This window comes from Nannobrachium achirus, assembly GCF_963921795.1.
Source record: "Nannobrachium achirus genome assembly, chromosome: 10".
NCBI classification, from domain to species: domain Eukaryota; kingdom Metazoa; phylum Chordata; class Actinopteri; order Myctophiformes; family Myctophidae; genus Nannobrachium; species Nannobrachium achirus.
This window is the reverse complement of record NC_137819.1, coordinates 38,746,882-38,760,193: the sequence shown is the minus strand read 5'-3', so window position 1 is coordinate 38,760,193 and position 13,312 is coordinate 38,746,882. Positions and strand designations below refer to the sequence as shown.

General features: G+C 39.8%; 1 protein-coding gene across 1 annotated transcript in view; it reads right to left on the bottom strand.

The window, feature by feature from the left end:
• col14a1b (collagen, type XIV, alpha 1b) overlaps positions 1-13,312 on the bottom strand; it is a gene marked incomplete at its 3' end in the record, with an annotated part of 180,142 nt that overhangs the window by 25,279 nt on the left and 141,551 nt on the right. The window lies entirely within an intron of this gene.

Genomic DNA, 13,312 nt, shown 5'->3' with positions numbered 1-13,312 from the left:
TTCTGTCATATTGATGACACCAGAGTACTCTATATGGGGATTTGCAGATTTATCTATATCTTTTGTACAATTGCCGATCCGACCGACTTCTGTATGACTCCATATATGCCAATATATGGCCATATCGGTCAGATGAGATTGGTGGTTCTGAATCTCCACAAACTGTATGTGTCTTGGCAATAACTTTTATACTTTTGCAAAGCCTGATATTTTACTTTTAAATTGTGCCCTTCTTCAGGGTCTGCCAAATGTATTCTAATTCTAATGGACTGTTGGAGGGGACATATACTGTACAGTATAGTCCTACAATTAAATAAATCAGAATTGACTGAAGCTCGACCATCTTTGTCTAGTCTCAGTTTCCCGGTGCACCATAGTCCTTGCTGCTAAAGATGTCTGCACATATTTAGGGCAAGCCATTGATGGCAAAGAGAGTGAGGTATGATGCAAGAGTCAGGGAGGAGAGACAGGAGGAGAAAGGAGAGAGGGAGGGTGCGGTGTTTGTCAATGAAGGAGCAGATGGTTCCAGAGAGCAAGGGTCCAGCACACAGGAGGTTACACGTTATCAAGGTACACTAACACACTTACTGTCTTTTCTATCCCTTTCACAGTGGTACAGGGACTTTGTGTTCTTTGAAATGAGACACTCAAGCTCATCATATTAAAGTTGAAGTCTACTGTACTAATATCCCTCAGCTCTCCGGAGAGAAATCATCATCCCGAGAGACTGCCTCAGAGCGGCTGCAGTGTGTCTTACGCTGATGTGTATTCTGGCTCTACTGAGAACCATAGACATGAGCATGTAGTGAGTAGCAGGTTGTTAAATGTCAAATTCATGTATGTAAATGAATAACATCCTTCACTGTTTACATTTGCGTGTGGGTTCCCTTATAAATTATGGTACAAGTTATGATCTTTTCACATACAAAGACAACTAATTCGGTTCACTGAGTTTCGTTTTTACGCAAAGCTCCTTTTCCACATACCGGTAGATGTTTGACTTCATAATACATGGTAGGAAACAGCAGAGTTTAATGTCACCTTATTTGTCATTTGCAGACAATTCAGCCAATAACCTTCTACAGCTCAGCATTAACAACCTGACACTGGAGAGAAACCATTTGCAGTCCAGCTATAACAACCTGACCCTGCACAGAGAGCAGTTAGAGTCCAGCTATAACAACATCACCCTGCAGAGAGACCAGTTAGAGTCCCGCTATAACGCCCTGACCCTGCAGAAAGAGCAATTACAGATCAGCTATGACAACTTGACTGAAGAGAATGACCAGTTACGAAGAAATTTAAACCAGCTTACTGCAGGTGAGAGATGTTAGACATTTCTGAGTGAATATTAAATGCTTCATCATTGGTAAAATAAAGAATTTAGTAAAATAAATAAATAAAAATAAATAAAATAAAATAAAGAAACAATTATAATTTATAAAATTACATTGATTAGGGTTGGGATCCTTTATGATTTAAAGATTTCCGGATCCTTAACAATTTGATTCCTTAACGGTTCCCTCTAACGATTCCTATAGGGAGTTCCAAATGGACCCTTACAGGTCTGTACAAATGGAACCAAATGGACAGTTACGGGACAATTTGGTTCCGTTTTTACACTCTCAGAGTTATGGCGGTCCTTGAAATTAAAACAGTTTGAGAACCACCCGTATTATAATTGTATAGCAGATGTGAAGTCCACATAACCAGCTCTGACAGCGTGTTAAAAAAAGAAAACTAAAAACGCTTCCAGAAACGGTTCCTAAATCTGATGGAACCGATACGGGTTCCTCCGAATCCTCTGGTCCCGGATCCCAACCCTGTGACTGAGTGGATGTGTTTAAAAAGACAAATGTTGTTTTCCTCTTCAGATACTGGGTCAGCGGAGAAAGGCCTCCAGCCTACCTAGGTCATGACTGTACAAAACATTGGCACAGTCAAGGACAATGGATCAATCGATTATGTATTGATAGAATTCACTGGGTCTGTGAGAAGTGATGTTTTCACCAACATTCTCTGTTAATGAAGGCAAAGGTTAATGTTCTGCCTTTAAGCTAAACAATATTCATGTAATATGACAATAACGGAGAAAACTTAAGATTTCATTGAACAAAAGTCCATTCTGTTGGTATCACATTAATACAAAACATTTACTGTATACTGTTAAATGGCTGTATAGCATTGACAATGTTAATTTGCGTTAAAGCTAACATTGCCTAGCTCTAAAGTGAATTAGCTTGGGATGATTAATTTATGGAATTAATGCATTACATTTTAATCAATCACGCCAGGTTCTTTGCTTCTAGCAGGTGATGCTATTTGTCATTGTAGTGACTCCATTACTGACTGCAGACAGCAACACAGAACACACGCGAGCAGGCGCATGTGCACGCATGCGCACGCATGCGCACGCACGCACGCACGCACGCACGCACGCACGCACGCACGCACGCACGCACGCACGCACGCACGCACGCACACACGCACACACACACACACACACACACACACACACACACACACACACACACACACACACACACACACAAGTTTGAAGTTACAATGGGAATGGGGGGGGGGGATTAGGTAGGAAGCGTGTCTGAAAATGAATATGAAATATCTAAATACTGAATCAAGCAACTTTCACATATGCTATCTGTAGGTATACAACAATATACATTGTTCTATTTAAAGCAGCACTATGTATTTTGGGGTATCAGTGGCCACTTTGGACACAAATAACATGACAGCCAACGTCTTTGACTTCATTATCCAAGCAAGCGAGTGAGCATGTCTGACAAGTAAGCACTGTGATAGGCCAGTCTTTGCTTTGCGTTGACTGGCAGTTCTGCCTTGGTGCCTTGGCAAATGCCAGGATGAAACTCATTGTCTCCCCTATACTGTACATAGTAATACAGTCAGCAGGGACCCACTGAGTCTATACATTTATGGAGGGATGATTATTATTGCTTTAAACGTAATTGTGTGGACCGATATCAAACATATAATTTTCCAAATGTCTGTCTGTCTGTCTGTCTGTCTGAGTGTCTGTCTGTCTGAAACAGCGTTTCTCCTCAGTGGCTGGAGCAATTGATCTGAAATCGCATCACCATTAGCATATGAACACACCTAACATAACTGTGAAGCCCGTTTGTCACTTTCACAAATCGTATGCTGTATTTTAGCATTTTTATGGTGCATCTACTATCTATTCTGCATCTAGCATGAGGCCTATCTATTCTGCATCTAGCATGAGGCAACATGTTTAACCAGCTCTGTGTGTGTGTGTGTGTGTGTGTGTGTGTGTGTGTGTGTGTGTGTGTGTGTGTGTGTGTGTGTGTGTGTGTGTGTGTGTGTGTGTGTGTGTGTGTGTGCAGGCAGGCGGGTGTGTGTGCAGGCGGGTGGGCGGGCGGGCTGGGGGGGGGGGGAAACAGTATCTCTGTAGCCATTAAACGAAACGGGTTTCTTACATTGATGCTCCTACATCATGCAAGCACCAGTTAAAGTTACTTTCCATCCCTCATATACTGTGTGCACAGTGCACATCCCATAACCCACACACTGCACATCATTTTGGAGCTCATATCTTTGAACGGGTAAGGGCTAGTGCTATATAGTTGTTAAGAAGTTACACACTCTGCTTTGACCTCTTTTCTATCTCGTTCCCTTTGCTCTCGCTCTAGTCTACCTCTATCCTCTCTTCTCACGCAATACTTGCTTTGAACCCGAACTACAATTTGTAAGGAATCCAAGAATCAGAGTCAGCTTTATTGTCACATAAGAGGTTTAAAGAAGTAAAAAAGTGTGTAAAATGTGTTTACGTGTTGTAATAGATTCTATGAAATGTAATCTATTTGTTTTATATGTGCAGTCACGTGTCTGTCACTTTACCTAAGAATACAGTAAGACTGACTCAGCAACAGCTGTCGGGACCGTGGCTCCACGCGCGCTCCGACGTCATCAGTCCATACATGGAAGACTCTTCAGAATTGTATCTTTAGACATTGTTTAGGATACACCCTCTCAACTATTCTTGTCACACTGTCCGTGTATATAATGGGACCATGCCTGAGAAATGGGAGCGACAGATGGGGATGCGTGTCGCTCAGAGCTCTTGATAAGATTGTTCAATAAATGTTGTATTCATTATACTCCACCCTCTAAGAATTCGATTCAATTTATTATGTTATTATTTATATAAGTATGATGCTTAAAGAATTCTATTACAGTGGCGACTCTGGTGGGACACGCATAATCTGTCTGTCAGCTTTTCTCTTTTTCTGTACAGGACACACTGGCTATTGATTCAGAGCAGCTGACGAACAGGGATCGCCGGTCGAACTTAACGGGGTGAGAGTATCGTGAATACAATATGATTTGGGAGGCCAGACGTGGTCATTATAATTGCATGTACCCGGGACAGGCCACGACATTTTTATGCGGCTGTCGTACTTGCATGAACAAAATTTAATAGAGAGATGCCTTGCATGTATAGAAGGTATCTACCGTATCTCGGAAGTATACTGTTTAAACGTACAGTACCCGTGTAATTCGGGGTGAAAGCTAATACATAGCTCCACGTGATCGTGGGTTGTTTCTGTTAAAGTACAGTACCTGTAGGAAACCAGGGTTAGGGTTGATTATCGATTGGGGAATCGCCTTTCGGCAATAATCATCTCTGTATAGGATATTGCATGACGAAATATTCTCTAAAAACGCCGCATGTGGGCGAGTAATTATGAACGTAATCAGGCGATCATAAATGAAATATGTAGCCTAATTATGAAATGGTCATATATATTTAACTGTGAAAGCCAGACTTGGTTGTTAAATAACTATTCCATGTAGTACAGTTGATACAGTACAACTAATGTTTTAAATTCGATGTGTCGTGAGCATCTTTCTGGTAGGCCATGTTTTGGGGTGCCTTTATGGGCATCCGTCTCCTGTGAAAGTTGCTTACAAAGGGGGGGTAGGTATGAATTTAATTTATGCATTTATGATAATCAACTAGAAGTGGGTAGTTGAAACCAGAACCAAAATAGGAATCGGGATCATCTTTTCTTTTCTCTCGCTGGGGTAGACTAAAAATATAGGTTTTGACCTTACCTTTTTTGTGAAAAGCATAAGTCTCGAGCTGCTGGGGGTGTGAATGTGAGGCCGTGAATGTAAGGAAATGCATTTTCGGCCTATATCAAATAACTGATGCTATTGGAAAAAATACCAGGCGGACGGGAGAGTCCGTTACCTTGTATAACTAGTCAGTCGTGGTCGAGCGATCAATATATCTGAAATGAAGAAACTGTTCCGTTGATTGGTAATAAAGAATCCACGACTACCATGGTCAGCTGGGAAAAGAAAGATTTTAGGCTATAATTTAAGCCTATAAAACTACAAATTACACATTATTATTTGTCTAAAGTGGTAAAGCTACAACAATACCTAATTAATTGAGGTCTATGACCTGTCAAACTCTTGTGAGTCTGTCTGATACGGCAGCTGTCTGCTTCTGTTACGTTCTATTCTCGCCGTACAACAGTTACGCGCGGTGGGGGGGTGACAGAGCGCCTATGTGAAATGAGCAGAAATAGCGTTAGCAGAAATAAGGCTTCCGGCGCTGGTCTCTTAAGAATAAGAGTATCCCTAAAGCCGGCTATAATATACATTATGTAGGCCTACTGCACCTTTAGTTTGAAGGCTGGAGCCTGGCATATTTCTGCCGTCTCTCAGACCGGAAACGTTCTTTCTGCTCACTTCACTTCACGGACCCGTCAGAGCTACAAGCTGACAGCGCGGTGAAATGCGCTGCGCTGTGGGCTTGTAGGTCTGCTATTTTTAAATGAGATACAGGGTCACAGCAGGCAAGGGTTCCTTTGCTGGCTATTTTAGTAGCGTACCGCACCGGCCATACGAAGAAGCGGATAGGCCTACATTGAGGAGACGATTGTTCTCGTGCGTCAACGCTTGCATAATCATACAGCAAAGGAAACCTCGGCACAATTAAATAGACATTATTTGATTTAAATCTAAAACCCAGGGACACGTTGGGGTCAGGGAAAACCCATGAGAGTAGACCATTGTAAACTTGTGAGTCTGTTCTAGCAGAACGGTAGATCAGCGGTTTTCAAGGCATGTTGGAGAATATTGATTATAATTTATAATGGTTAATGAAGGCTTAATTTTGTCTTAATATTTAAGTAGGACATAGAAGTCAGTTTGACTATTGAGACTGTATACTGTACTGTGAATGTTAGCTGCAGTGATTGGAAACTAGGCTATGTGACAGAGTATCTCATTGTTTGGTAAACAGTGATGTTTGAAGGTTAAATGGATGAATTTACATGTATGTGTTGACCAGATCATTCTGGGTTGACCTCTAAAGCTTGACTTAGATTATTTTACCAGGGTTAAATTAAGGTTGGGTAGCAGTCTATTCTTAATTATTAACACTACGGTAAAATCGGTTGGCATTGCTTTGTGCCAGGTATTAAGTGAGGTAATTTGTGGGTGAGAACCACATCATAGACATGGTAGTGGACGTCAGTCTAAATGGTTTAGTAGTTCATTAATAGACAGCTTGGGCTGTGATTGACATTATGCTATTTGCTGACTTGGATAGGACAGTGTAGAATAGCTGGACATGGGGAACAGGTGCCGTGCTTTAGGAATGGTGGGGGCCTGTGGAAGACAACCCCTGCTGTGAGAATAACATTTCTGTGGTCCATCACAAATGTGTGTCAGTCTGGGTGGAATGGCTGTTTCAATATTTGGGCCTATTTGGCCTTTGTACGCTCATTTAAAAGGAGAATGTAACTTATTTCAGCCAGTGGACTGAAGAAGAGATTGTCCAAAATATATCTTTAGCCTTGCAGTTTAGCAGTTGTAAAAATAAGAGTGACCATATGAACTAATGAACATTGATTTAAAATAGGCTGTAGTCAGCTTGTTGTCAGGCTATTCTCTTCATAGGTCAAGCAAGGACTAAGGGTAAGGGTAGGAAATAAACAGTACTGCAAAATATATATGGTTGGCTGAAAACTTTATTGATAAAATGTTTCTCTAATTCAGTGAAACTCAAGCAAAGTGATGGTGTAATCTGGTTACACAAGTATGTCACATACAAGAAGTTAAATGTTTCAGTAGAATCTAATTTTTCCTAATATAGACAGTAAAAAAAAAACGGTTGCCAACCTGTCAGTATATTTTCGCATACTTCAACTTGTGTGGAGACCAGTGCTCGGGGGAGCACTGCTACTAGTTTATTTTTAATGTCTTAGCAGCCAACATGGCAATTTCTTTGAGAAAGGATAAACAACCGATTGGTTGGATGACTAGCTTTTAAGTGTAACCAATTTAAATTCTTAGATGTGGCATGTAAAATGTATCTAAAGAAAGGGAGCTGAAAAACGGGCACTAAATAGTGGTGAATGTATGTACTTAATATTGTAAGATGGGTAGTGAAATTATCCAATGTACTGGGGTTTTTCCCATGTGAAAAATAGACATAATATTATAATATTATATTATTTGTTATTAATGGAAGACAGGTTAGTAGTCAGATCTAGAAAACTGACTATAAGAAGGTTAGTATAAAACGGTATACGGACAGTGCATGTATTTCGGAGTCAGGACGTAATAGAAATAATTCTCTCACAGCAGCTGTTCGGTCCATAGTATTTACAGAATTGCTTGAAGGAAGATTCTGTGTAACTGTAAAATAAGATCGCATGACATTTCCCACTTAATTACTATCATTGAAGTTATAATTAAATACCAGAAGAATGAAGATAATTGTAACATTGGGGTAAGGATAGTGATAGTGTATGGTTGTATTGTTTGATCATATTGGTATAGGCCAACCCTCAAAAGCATAGACAAACTAAGATTCATTACGTGGTAGTGGTGAACAAAATGGGGAATCCTTCCAGTTGCTCACTGCGTCTCCATTTAGTGTCTCACTTGTCGCATGGTGCGATTACTGGGAGGAAAACTGCACGTACATTCGCACTTCCAGAACGACATGTGTTGACATGGAGCAACACAATGACTAAGAAGGAATCTAATTCCAGAGACATTTTGAGATTGGCATGACCTACTGTGAGGGGCACACAGAGGTCACCAAGGCACACGGAGGTCGCCAGGTGGCAACTGGCAACAAAAACAGAGACTCTGATGACGAACATTCCTGGAGTCACATGGGAAGAATGAACTCTCTTCATGAACTAATGATTTTGTCTTTCCGTTGACTATTTTTTTTTTTTTCCTTGAATGGGTGCATTTCCTCTCCGGGTGGAGCGCGGTGTGGCGGTGGGACATTGATGGATCCGTAGTGAGCTGACTGTGAGTAGAAAGGCTGTTTCTCTAGGTATAAGTGGCTTCCATATGATAAAAAATGCAACATTACTATCTAGATAAATATAGTCCTATGCCAGGGTGATACAAACCAGTGTATAGATAAACCATTTACTTATAACTCAATCAAAATTGTTTACAGAACATGTAGAGTTTTGTAGAGTGTTTGGAACCATGATATTTTGGATTTGAAATATAGACCTAACTAAAAGAGGGTGAATGGGAATGAAGTATTCTGTAAAATTTGAACCCTATTTAAAATACTTTATAGTAGTAGTATGCTTAGTTAATATGCCCATAACTATGTATACTGGGATGGTTCTTAACCTTGCCAGTCATAGGACAGTCTGTGAAGAGAATTGTCTCACTGAAAATTATTATGCCCAGGAGAGGAAGTGTTCAGCCGTGGGGTAGTCCTTTGGACTTAAGAGAAGGTCCCAAGGATGTCTAACAATAGAAGCCTGATTTTTACACTTACATAGGATAAGTGTCACATTGTCATTAATATTGGACCCAGATCATGTAAAATAGTGCAGTGGCATGGAATTTAAGAACACAACAGTGGCATCAGACTGACTGTTGCCAATATAATTAAGGATAATTATAACTGATTTAAAATGATTTAAAATCGTATTTGAATGAATCCCTGTCGTAGGCCAATATCAAATGTTGTTCTCTTCCGACTAAATAGAGTAGTCATCTTAAATCTATTGAGATTAGAGTAGGAATGATGCATTTTTATATGAATAGAGGGGTCTAATGTCTTAAACATAAATAATTATAATATAACTCTTATTTTGAATGTATTGACATACAGTACTGATTCTATAATAGTTGGACTCAAGTAAATAGGTACTTTAGGTAAGCCTACTAGTATGTACTGTAGGTATTATCTGACTCTGGGGTAGACATACAGAAGGACAACAACAAAAATAGTATTTATTATTTTCAGGCTAGATCACGCCTGGTGGCCACTTACGACTTGGTCTGCAGTGGGTTGGAAAGTCCGACATGGGACGTTGGGGGAGACAGGCAGAGGTCAGTTCAGCGGTTCAAGCTTGTAATCACCCAAGGGTAACGAAAATAGCTGAATGACAAGAACGGTGTCGTTTTCAGGTGACAGTAATTGACTAGGTTGAAATGAGGACATTCAAAGATTGAAAGGAGAATTATACCATGGAGTTGGACTAATGTGAATTCACTATAAAGTTTGGCCTTATAGTTCTGTCATTTCTCATAGGATATCCATAGGAGTAATGTTGAGCTTGTTGGAGTAGTACAGTACATTGCAACAACGGATTGATCTATGTATTAAATGTATTGCACTACTAATAGGCAAAATGGAATCGTACCAATTTCCTCCATAAAACAAGGAAGAAGTCCTGTGCCGGATAAAATAATATATAATTCTAGGAAAAATATATGTTTTATACATAGGGGGGTCAGTATGGAGTTTAACATTTAAGTTGTTAAGTTAATACATGCAGGCTTAAACCAGTGGGCTGGTTGTTGTTTACTTCTATTTTAGTTAATAGTGAGAACACTTACGGTGGTTCCTAAGGACGGTAATAATCGGTGTTGGGGGATAGCATGTTATTAGCAAATTGAGCCCTCTTATTTAACTAATAAGCACTATCCATGAAGTTCCTAGGAGTTTAATGAATAAGGCCCGCGACATGGGGTCAGTCAGCATAAACTCGAATGGGTCAATGCGGTTGTATTCAGTTTCTAATACGACGCTACTAAGCCAGGCTTGCGTCACAGGTGACATGGCAGTCTGGTCTCTTTCTTTATTTTTATTTTTTTATGGCTTGCTTGCCCCGCCGCCGCCCCCGCACCGCCAGTGGCCCTGTGTGGGGGGGGGGGGGTTTATGTGTATTTGAGTCTGCCTGCTCCTAATAATTATTGGTGTTCTTGGGTGAGCAGCGCGTCACAGTGAGAGCTTGTACTGTAGGTCATGCTCAATTGGGAGACCGGGATGCTTCGGTTTGGAGAGAGTGAGCTTAACCAGTGCTTCTCAAAAAGAGGGGGGAGGTAATATATGGATTATAAAAGAAGTATAAGAAGAATTCGTATAAGAAGAATGGTAATATAAATCATAAAAGAAGACAGGATATGAATTAGCCTTTTTATGAGCATTAGGCTATTAATTATAAGAGGACTAGAAGAAGTTACAATTATAGAATGACTCTAGTACATTTTCAGGTTTGTTTGGTCACCTGTTCAGTTCTCTACTGGCCAGAGGGACTCCTGCTGGGTTAATGACCAGCTGATAGAAATGGGAGGTACACCCTTGGAGTCACTGTATGTTTGGGAATAACAGGAGCCTGAACCACAGGCCACTGCCCACTGAATTGAAATGCAAGGAGTGCATGTCTGAGGTTGAGTGATACCCGGGTATATTGAGCATATATGGGTCGAATATATGTGTATGTATGAGTGAAGACAGTGTTTTTTGAGAATCACTGGTTTGTTGGAGAATAATGTTGAATGCATTATACGGAGTATGTTTTCAAAATTAGGATGTTTTCACCTTTGAAGGTGAAAGAAAAGTCACGCTAACTATACTTTTGATTTCTCTCTATAGGGATCCTGAGTCCCATTTTGGACGGAAATGAAATATATTGTATGTCTTCTATATGTCATGGGATTGTCTAATGAAAGATTGTTTTCTCCCACGAATCACTTAGCTATGGGGAAGGTGTCAATGTGTTTTAATTCAAAATTGGTTTTTCCCAGGAAAGGATTTTCCAATTTTTAGGTGCTGAAATACTATGGGGGTCTTAAGAGAGGAGAGAAAACACAAGTGGTGAAGGTTTTAACAGATTTATTCTTTCTTCCCAACATACTGTATGTGTGGTTAACACAAACTAACTAACTAACTAAACCCATAACAACATGTCTATGCTATGGAATGTCGTTGGGAAGATGAAATGTAATTACAGGAGATGTCAAAATGTTTCCAAAAACATTGAGTCAATATGGTAAAGGAACACTCCTAACAATGGAAAAAATGGAAGGAAAGATATGTCAAATATGTCTAAACCCTATGGTAAGAAAATACTTCCACACATTAAGGTATGTAAAAATATAAGATATCATTCATTATTGCACTATTTATGACCATTTTGTACTACAAATTGAATATTGTTTAAGTGATAAATGCTCCCCATTGCCATGTTGGAAAATACAGAATATTGATGGCTGTATAGATTATAAAAATCATTCTAGGTTAGGATGTGATAACCCTTGGTGCTGAGTTTTCTATTTCCAGTTTTATGAAATCCAATAAATTAAACCATACATGAAAGATGAGACGGAGCCATAAAAATAAGATGTATGGAAACCAAAAGATGTCTGGGAAATCACCATGGAATTGCCGCCTTGCATCCCAACCAGATGAGATGATAGAACTGTGCAAGGGACATACCCTAACTGCCTTGCATCCCATCCACTATGAAGGACGCTGTCAATCCAACTGCTATGAGGACGTTGTGATCGGAAAAGGGGCATGGAAGCCCTGTGTCGTGACATTGCCCAAATAAGGGAAGAAGAGACATTACGAACCAACCTAAGAAGGGACTCATTCATTCAAGTGGAAAAGAGTGCAGGAGAAACACATACACAAACAAAATGCTGGCTTTACGAAGTGATCGCTCAAACCTGAGGGTCGTAGGATGGAATTTTACCAAGATAAATGCTTAATTGGATTTTCGCCCCTACCAGATTTAAATGTGTTTCAAAACTGATGTTTGATCCTCTTGTAGATTACATTAACTGTTAATGACCATATATGATGATATATGATCAAAGGGAGGAATTGTAATAGATTCTATGAAATGTAATCTATTTGTTTTATATGTGCAGTCACGTGTCTGTCACTTTACCTAAGAATACAGTAAGACTGACTCAGCAACAGCTGTCGGGACCGTGGCTCCACGCGCGCTCCGACGTCATCAGTCCATACATGGAAGACTCTTCAGAATTGTATCTTTAGACATTGTTTAGGATACACCCTCTCAACTATTCTTGTCACACTGTCCGTGTATATAATGGGACCATGCCTGAGAAATGGGAGCGACAGATGGGGATGCGTGTCGCTCAGAGCTCTTGATAAGATTGTTCAATAAATGTTGTATTCATTATACTCCACCCTCTAAGAATTCGATTCAATTTATTATGTTATTATTTATATAAGTATGATGCTTAAAGAATTCTATTACAGTGTATAGTTCCCATTGTATCTTTATTTCCATAAAAAAAGAAAGGGAAGAAGAAGGGGGGAGGGGCATGGGGAGATCAAACAAGAAACAAATTATCTACATATTTACAGATAGTATGTAGATAATTTATTCATTATTATTTTTTTATTTATATGCATTTTATGAGGCTGAAAATTATGCTTTAGTTCTGTAGTAAATGTTTGACCTGTACTGATCTGAGGTGGGGTGGTCTCTTGGGAACGGCCATAATTTCAAACTGGCATCATTCCAGCGCACTAACGTATTAATTAACCTGTGTTAAAGGACTACAAGAGCACAATGATGCTCTGTGAGTACTTAATGAAATATCTTTCTAACACCCTAGTACACAACACCCAACACAATCTTACAACACTAAAGCCATTTTCTCATAATGAACAGTGGAAAATGTCAGGGGAAACAGGTATGGACATTGTACGGTGTTGGATGTTCACACATGTACAGCAGCATGCAAGAGGTTTCAGATTCACACATTCAGGTAAATACTCCATTTCATAAGGTGAGGAGTGGGGTCTGTGTAGACTACTAGACGCACACATTAAATACTCCCAGTTAAATATAAAAATATATATAATGCGAGGATCAAAAGCAATCCTTTATTTATTTCAGAACACAAGCTACAACATACTTTTAATCATTGAGCCGTCCTTTGGAAAAATAACAGTCTCAACTCTACACACAGCCAGTGCGCACTG